Source organism: Nothoprocta perdicaria, unplaced genomic scaffold (genome assembly GCF_003342845.1).
Source record: "Nothoprocta perdicaria isolate Ctin4 unplaced genomic scaffold, notPer1 scaffold_12, whole genome shotgun sequence".
In the NCBI taxonomy this organism is placed as follows: Eukaryota; Metazoa; Chordata; class Aves; order Tinamiformes; family Tinamidae; genus Nothoprocta; species Nothoprocta perdicaria.
Window position 1 is genome coordinate 1,877,901 of NW_020454316.1, and position 8,113 is coordinate 1,886,013.

Consider the following 8,113-nt stretch of genomic DNA (forward strand, 5'->3'; position numbering starts at 1 on the left):
TAGTTATAAGAGCTAGGATGTCTGTTACTGAACAGATCCTTTTGATAGGAAACCCTAGTGCGAGGCTCTGTTCCAAACAGGGTTAAAAGGGATTTCTTTTAAGAGTAACCTGGGTTTCCTCTGGAGTGGAAACTCTGATGTTCAACCAGCTCTGATGAATATGTTCTTGGAAGTTCAACACAGCAGGTTGCATTTTTTTTCAGTGTTCACATGGGTATAATACATAGTATTGCAAAGTAAATCCCTTGACTGCTCAGACTAATGTGCTCCAATTTCTTCAGCGTTTGGCCTACTATTTCAGAAAGAAAAATGTCACTGCTGACCTAAATAAGATTTGCTTCTAAGAGGCTCTGGGGTAAAACCAGCCTGCATTGAAATCCAGCGGCAGTTCTTGTTGGGATTACAGTGGAGCCAGCTCCAAGCTTTCAGGGCGGTGTGTGCCCACGATGGATCATAGGCTTCTGGAAGAGTGCAGTCAGTAATGATGGGAGAGCTTCAGCAGGCCTGTTTTTAATGAGCCCCTCCRAATTTGGATGTGCCGTGGGATGTCTTGTCCCTGGGCTGGGATAATGGTGAGAACAAGGCTTGTTCCAAGGCTTTCTGAGCTGGAACCATCTAGGAAGGGAGGCTKTGTTGCAGCTTCTCTGGTTGAGGCCAGGACCCCAAAGTGTGGAAGGTGGAGAAGAGAGAGATGGAATTGGTCTTAAAATTAAAAAAGAGGGGAATTTGAAAATTCAGGTTTGCATCTGTGCGCCTCAGCTTTTGCCTTGAGCTGTGGCACTGTTGCCTCTTCTGCAGCTTCGGGGAACAAGATCCCCCAAAATCCCCGTGCAAAGTGCCACACTGAGTGGAAAGGCACAAAGCAGGGGTGCAAAGTAAGAATGAGGCTGGTTTAGGAGGGAGCTTTGCTCCAGATGTGGCAGAAAGGGGCCAGGCACCCACAGCTGCRCTAATCCTGATGCATTTCCGTGGCTGGAATAAGCATCGCTCCTAAACGTGCTGCGYTTCCCGCCCCTTCTCCTGTGAGAAACAGTTCGACTGTTCGGAAGCAGAGATATTAATAAAAACTATTAAGTCCTGCCACTCGCTTTGCAGAGCAGGAAGCAGTGAAGATAGACAGGTGTGGAGAGGGCAAAGCCTCAATGCAATATTTCATTAAGCCTTTTGCCCTCAGTCTATTGAATATGTATGAGGCCGCTTTTGCTGTCCTAGCAATGCTCCTTTAGACCACAGGGACAATGTAAAGGAGCCTTAAACTGGGTAGAAAAGCATCCCTGCCAATGCTGCTTGTGTAGGAGGTTTTTTGGCTATTATAACGCTAGTGAAAGGCATGGAGACCAAGCAGGGCATCTCTAGAACTGCTGTGTGGCTTTGGGGCTAYGGCCAGCGGGAGTGGAGCAATATCTTGTCTCACTTGAGGGCRGTTTGATGTTGCATCTCCTCCTTGTCTTGCTTTTACTCGAAAAAAGGGTAGTTTGGCCAAGAATTGGGGCTGTTCTGCATGGGCATGTGTTTGCACTCAGTGTGGTGTGCACAGCAAGGGCAGGCACAGCCTTTGCAGGTCTCCCACCCTATTTTCTGGGGTCACAAAATGATTTTGTCACATTTGACCCACTTTTGTGATGTGTTTGGAGAGGAGGCACCTTGCCACACTTATCTGTGAAATGCTTTTTTCCTGGTGCTGCCACTATAATGCTCTATAGATCTTTCTTAGTAGTCCTACAGAAATGATAATGCAGGCTGTGAGAGGAAGCAGAAGAATTTGAGGGCCAACAAAGATAAATTCAAATCAAATTATGCTCAGCTGGCTGTCCTGCTGCGACATGGACAATTTCTCCCTGAGCYCTGCCTTGCAGGTTATCTGAACCAAACAAAGTCGCCCAGGGCTTGTAACTCCACTAGAAAGGTCCTGTGACCCCATTTTGGGTTAAGAACCCTAGCTGGAGAAATGCTGAGGTCTTAAAAATGATAATAAACRTTGCTAGGAGGAGAGTTTTCTGTAAGGTTACATAAATGCAAAGTTTTGATGAGTGAAGGCAACTGCCTCCCTAGCTTGTTGCAGCTCCATTGCACTTTGCCATGGTGATCTTCCAGCAGTCCTTAGGATCTGGGTACCCAAAGCGGTTTCCTTTAGGTGCGCTTTGGTCTCTGGATTTCTGGATGTGACATTCCAGACTCTCCATTTTGGGGGACATTTGGACACCTACCACCCAGTGTCCTCCATGGCAATCAAGGCTAAACCATGTTTTGCAGGGCTCCATCTCCACCGAGCTTGAACTTAGCCCAGGGGCTTTGACCACGGCTGCTCCTCACCTTCCCCTTCCACTCTGCTCTTGGGTTAATTCTTTATTTTCCCCCCTTCTTTCTCTCCACCAAATTATCTTGTTGCCGCGCTGCCCGCGCTTGTTAAAGGTCACAAAGTAAACACCGTGCCAATGTCTTGCGTATCAAAGCTGCTTCCTACATTAGCTTTTTCTGTGTTTTCAGACCATTAAAACTGCCTGGCTCTTTACAAGCAAGGAATCATTTATGCAGCAATCTCGCCACACAAGACACTTTATCTCTCCCAACAACTCGCTTCCCTTTGGTAGCTGCTCTGGAGATGAGCTCTGCTCCAAGTGGTTTTCCCCCTTTCTCCTTCTCTGGCAGCTCTAGCAGAGAACACTGGAAGGCAAATGCTTAAGTGTTTTATAAGGGAAGACGGGGAAATAGTAAAATGAACCTTATTTGCTCTGCAATGGGTCTCCCAATCCCCCTGCAAGCAGTTGCTGTTTGTCAGTGGGCCTGGCATTGGAAAATTGTCTTATGAASTGTTTTAAAAGGGTGAAAGATCATAAAAAGGATTTAGCACTACAGCAGGAGACAGCGTTGTTTAAACTGTGCCATTAGTCTCCTTGTAGCTCTTTTTTATAGTGCTTTCACCCTCGTCCTATTGCTCTTGTCTCTTGGCTTTTTTTTCCTCCTTTTTTTCATATTCAAGTTTTCAGAGTCTCATAAAAGGCATTGGTTGTGGTGGGAGATGGGTCTCCAGCCTGGGTTTTGGACTGTATTTCTTTGAGTCTGGAATCTCCAAGCTCCTTTGGACTTGGAGGTGGTGACATGGGAGAGGGGCCCTGCACAAAGCTCCCATCTTACCTGAGCTGCACCTGAGCAGCAGGGAAATATGTTTTCCATGGCAAGAATAGCACGACAGGGAGCACAGAGCAGCTAGAGGGGATTTAAATACATGAAAATAAAAATAACTCCAGCTTGCAGCYGACTTGGGTGTCTTGTGGGCAGGGAACCTGTGCACAGGGCAATGATGGGGCTGCCGAAAGAGGGAAGAGGAGCCTCTTGGCAAAGTCATTTCCCAGCCGTGTCGTGTCCTTCAGGAGCAGCTCCTATAGCTACAGCAAGGCAATCAGAGCACTACTGCATGAGGAGGAGGAAGAGCTGCCCAGGTAGTGCCTGGCCTTTCACAGGCTGCAAAGCTTTGGACAAATTGCRAAGGGAAGAACAATGGGATGAAAATAGGAGCAAGTCCAATATGGGCTTACAAAGGCCCATTGAACCTGCTCGTCTTGATATATTTTGGTAGGGAAGCTGGTTTTCTCCACAAAAGAAAAATGCATTTCTTCTTCAGCTGGCTTTTGGTTAAGTAACTGCTTCAGGGGTATCTCAGTGGATGAAGAGATATGAATCATCCGTGCTAAAATATAATGCTGCTGCATGAACAAATATTAATAGGTAATAAAATAAATTCTGTCAGGAAAGCGGGTTTCAGGCAGACAAAACAGAGCCTTTTTTTCCCGGGTGGATTAGCAGCCTGTTGGTGGGACTGATGCTGGAGCAGTGACCAGGGAGGTCCTGTGGCTGCTCCGGGTCCCGCTCCAGCCTCCTTGTCCCGCGCTGAGCGGGCAGTGGCCCTGGAAGGACAACGACCCTCCTGCTATGCAGGGCGATGATGCAAACCCAGCAAGCGTGGGGAGGAAGGGGGGTTGTCTGCCATAAACAACTCGAATCTCCCTTTTGACCTCTTTTTTCTTTATTTTTTTTTTTCAGGAAGATGATTACATTAGAGTGTAACGTGGGAGGAAAATCAGCATTGGTTTGCATGAGCAGAAGTGACTGGTTGGAATTAAGATTGGGAACAACTGCATGGGCAAACAGCATGTCCTGGCCGTGAGTGGAAGGGATGTGATCTCTTCACCTGGGGCTGTGCAACRCACACAGGGAAGCTCCTTTTTTTTCCTTTTTTCCCCTCTTGCTGCTGCCCTAGTTTTTTTCCTCTCATCGCAATGAATTATTCTCTCAACAAAAGCAAGGAAAGACCTGGGTCCTGCCTGACCTGATCCGTGGGATTTTGCAGAGCTCCTSGAAGAACAAACTGCCAGCAGAGGGCACACAATATATTAATATGTAGATCTCAAATAGGCCTTAATAGTAGCCCGCTGGTAGCGGCTTGCCAGGCTCCACTGACCCCTGTTCCCAAAGGGGAGCCCAAGGCAGGAGTTGAGCGACTTGCCCAAGACACAAGTGTATTGGAAGCAGAAAGTGTCCTGCATGGACATGCAAGCTTGAGARATTCACCTATTTCTCTGAAGCAAGCTAAAATGCTGTCCATCTGACTCTATTTTTGGTGCTTAGGGTTTTATTTTGGTATTCTTTCCCCCTTTTGTTGCACAGAAGGGGACTGATGACCCATGGCAAGTCTTAATTTGACCCAATTAAAGTCTTAATTTCCAAAACAAAAGAGTTTTTTGGGGCATGATTGCGGTATGGCCCCAGATCTGTCAGCCAGGTGCATCTGTCTGCTGCTACCTTCAGAGCTTCCCAAGTGGCTCTGACCAAAAATCTTAGGGCTTTTCACCCTCAGGGAGTGGAAACTTCTTCCAACTCCTTCCAGATCTTAAGACTTGATGTTTGGAAGTCCTAAACCTGCAAATGYTATTTAAAAAAGAAAATGCTTAGCACGTTGGAGCCCATTGGCATGAGCCACTGAAGAACCCATCTTGTTTTCTTGCTCTCCTCTTTGCTCTTCCCTTGCAGCAAAGCCCTGGAGACGCTATTAGGAGCAGCGAGCTCTTTGCGGAGCCYGGCGAGCGGCTGCTGAGGAGCAGCATGGTCCATGGACCTTCACTTTGCAAAAAAGAGGTGGGTTTTGGTTCCTGTGCTGCCAGCCACAGGTGAGGCTGCTGCCCAGGAGCTTGTGTCCTGCCAACCCTGCCACATGTCTCTTGTTCTTYGGTGGCCCGTAATCCCAGGAGCAGGTAATCCAGCCTTTGACTTTCCCCAGGGCTGCGTGTGCTTTCAAAACAGCAATGAAAGAGGAGGAGGAAATAATGATGCTTGCAGCAATACCACATGGAGCCTCCAGCTGCAAAAGTAATGCAGCTGAGGTGATGGTGGGCTCTGCAACCCTGTACCCCTCCCCAGTGCTTTATAGGGCAGGTCGAGTGCCATGGAGTGACTGTGCTGGTCCAGCACTGCCTTGCCTGGCATCTCTCAGAGCAGTAATGAGCCCCTGTTATTAGTGCTCTTCTGGGTATTTATCTGGGTAGAATTTTTGAGCAGGGTCTGGTTTTTCCCTTTTGTCAGTGCAAGCCCCCTCCCAGGTCCTCTGCATTATTTAAAAAAAAAAAAAAGCCCATCCCATTAAATAGTTTTTAAAAATAACCCTGAAAATGGCACCTCATCCCCAAAAAGAAAGGCTGGGGAAGTCCGTTGGGAGGTCCTTATGCTTGTCACCTGAAAATAATAATTCTAATTAGCTTCCACTCCTGCTCTTGGGTCCAGCCTCATAAATCCTCATGACCAGGAGCTGATTGAAATATATCCCTTTGAGTTATTTAAAACAATAAGCGTGCTTCAATGCAAGGGAGCAGTTAACCGTGTTAGAGGGTCACTGGCAGCTCCCTTTGGAGTGAAGTAGAAGCAAGGTCGGGAAGTGGGAGGTCTGGTGTTTGCCCCCAAGCCTTGGAGGATGGTGCAGGGCTGCCTTACAGCCCAGCGAGGAGCCTCTGCCTAAGAGAAATGTTTCTGTAAATCTTTAAGGAGTTTGGGGATTTTTTTCTTCCCTGCATTGCTCTAACGTGCCTACGACATGTGCTGTTGGGGATGACATCAGTGCAGTTTAGTCCCTGGTGCCTCCGCTCAGCACGGGGTTGGGTAACAGCATCATCCATAGGGGAATGCGAATCCAAAAGTCCTTGATGCAGCTCCTGTTTATTTTCTTGTGCACGAAACGCAGCGTGCCCCTTCCAAGGGAGAGCTTCCTCGTGGGGAGGAGGAGGACGGTGCTCCTGGGCGGTCCCTGGGATCTGAATGCCCAAAAAAAGCAGCGAGGATGGAGCAAGTTGGGGCTGACCTTGGTTACTGGCACCACTGGAGCCTGGAGGGAGCCTGTGCRTGGCCAGGGTGAGCCCACTGCTCCCCCAGAACAGGCACGTTTTGSGGGAAAATAAACTGTTGTAGTGCGTAGGAAGGGAATGAGGATGAAATTATTGATCAAAGCAGGATAAGAGCTGACTTTATTCTTGGGTATGACCCAGATAGCAGCAAATGTGAAAGCAAATCTTTACACATCTCAGCTGCTTCCCAATGACCTTTTTTTATTCCTCCTTCTGCAAAATCTGAGCTGCACCTCTTGTCCCATAAGTCACTATCCCTTTTGAATTTTCAGTTTTTTCAAGCAAAATGAATTTCCTTCACCGGGAGAGGCTTTTGTTGGTAAAAATACCTGCTTTTGTTACAGGCATTTCTTCTACCCTGCCTCACCATCCAAAAAGGAGAAGTTGAAGCGGCTCCAGTGCGCCTTGCTAATAGAAGGGATTGGAAGGAGACCACATGGCCCCAACACTGTTGTTCACAGCCCAGATGTAACRTCGTGAAGACACCAACCTGCAGCCAAGGCTTCGCAGGCAGCTTGCAAGTTGGGAGACGCTTGCTAAAAGCACTCCTGGAACAAAGTAGTGAGAAATATTGCTGGAAGGGAGGATTACCTGGCTGTGATAGAGAGCTTTTATTCTGCAAATGATCTTGGATTTCTCCTGACCTGTGACTTGTGCCCTGCCAGGTCATGAAGCCTCAGTGAGGTTGAACCTAGGACTTTGCAGGGCTGCAGCGGGTGGGCGAACGTGAGCTCCTTGCTCCCCTAAATGAGATTTATGTAATATCCCCTGCTCGACCACCTTGGAGATTAAATTAGAGTTTGTTGCAGGGCTGTGCGGGGTGGCTGGGACAGAGCGGGCAGATCAGGGCCAGGAGATGTTCCTGTGTGCAAATGCTCCAATTGACCCGTCGTGGCGATGTTGGCAGAATGCTGCTGTGCATCTCGACTCTGTCATTCAGAAACAGGCTCCTTGCTCTGCATCCTGATGGCTGTTTAGCTGCTTCCACCAGGCTGGTCTTTCTCCCTGCAGATATGTTTAACCTATGGCTTTGAGCTCGCTTGCTCTTTTATTTACTTGTCTGCCTCCCTAGTTCTATAAATGAGAACGTTTTCACATGTGGTGCTAATGCAAGGGCAAAGGTGAGCTTGGGCTTGGACTTCAACGTTTATTTGCTTTGGTTTCCAGCAGGTTTGTGCTCACGCTAAGTTGCTTGTACAGGATGAGCTTCTGAGCTCCTGTTCATGATAGGAAGACTTATTTCCCCAAAAAGAAGGTATATTTAAGTTGCAAACCCCTTTCTGTGACTGTCCCTCACTCCTAGCTGAAGCACTGTGACATGATGAAAAGCTCCAGTGTGCCACCAACCCATATCCTGGACATCACAGGGTTGTCTCTTGAGCAAAACCATGCAGCTTTTTGCCTTGTCCATGTCTAAGTTACTCAAAAAGGATTTACACTCCTTCTCTTTTAGGATTCCCTTAAATTCCTGTTCTTTTGGATATCACAAGCTGCAAGGTGAAGAGACAGCTGTGCAGATTGTGGTACGAGCTGGCACCTACCATATGGATTTGGGCATGTGGTGGATTTGCTCTGCGGAAGCCGTTGGCACCAGCTCCTTGATCCAGGTCTCTGGAAGCAAACCAGCTCCCTGCACCCCAGTGGCACACACCTCTGCATGGGTGCATCTTCACCCTGGTTTTACTTAATGGTTGTTCCTGGGAACAGCTTGTGACACGGTTGGA

At 48.0% G+C, this 8,113-nt stretch overlaps 1 long non-coding RNA gene across 1 annotated transcript; it reads left to right on the forward strand.

The window, feature by feature from the left end:
- Positions 1-4,080: 4,080 nt before the first annotated feature.
- LOC112960027 lies at positions 4,081-7,177 on the forward strand. The gene is made up of 3 exons (XR_003251697.1): positions 4,081-4,161; positions 5,029-5,133; positions 6,734-7,177. It is a non-coding gene; the product is annotated as an uncharacterized LOC112960027 (long non-coding RNA).
- Positions 7,178-8,113: the final 936 nt, after the last annotated feature.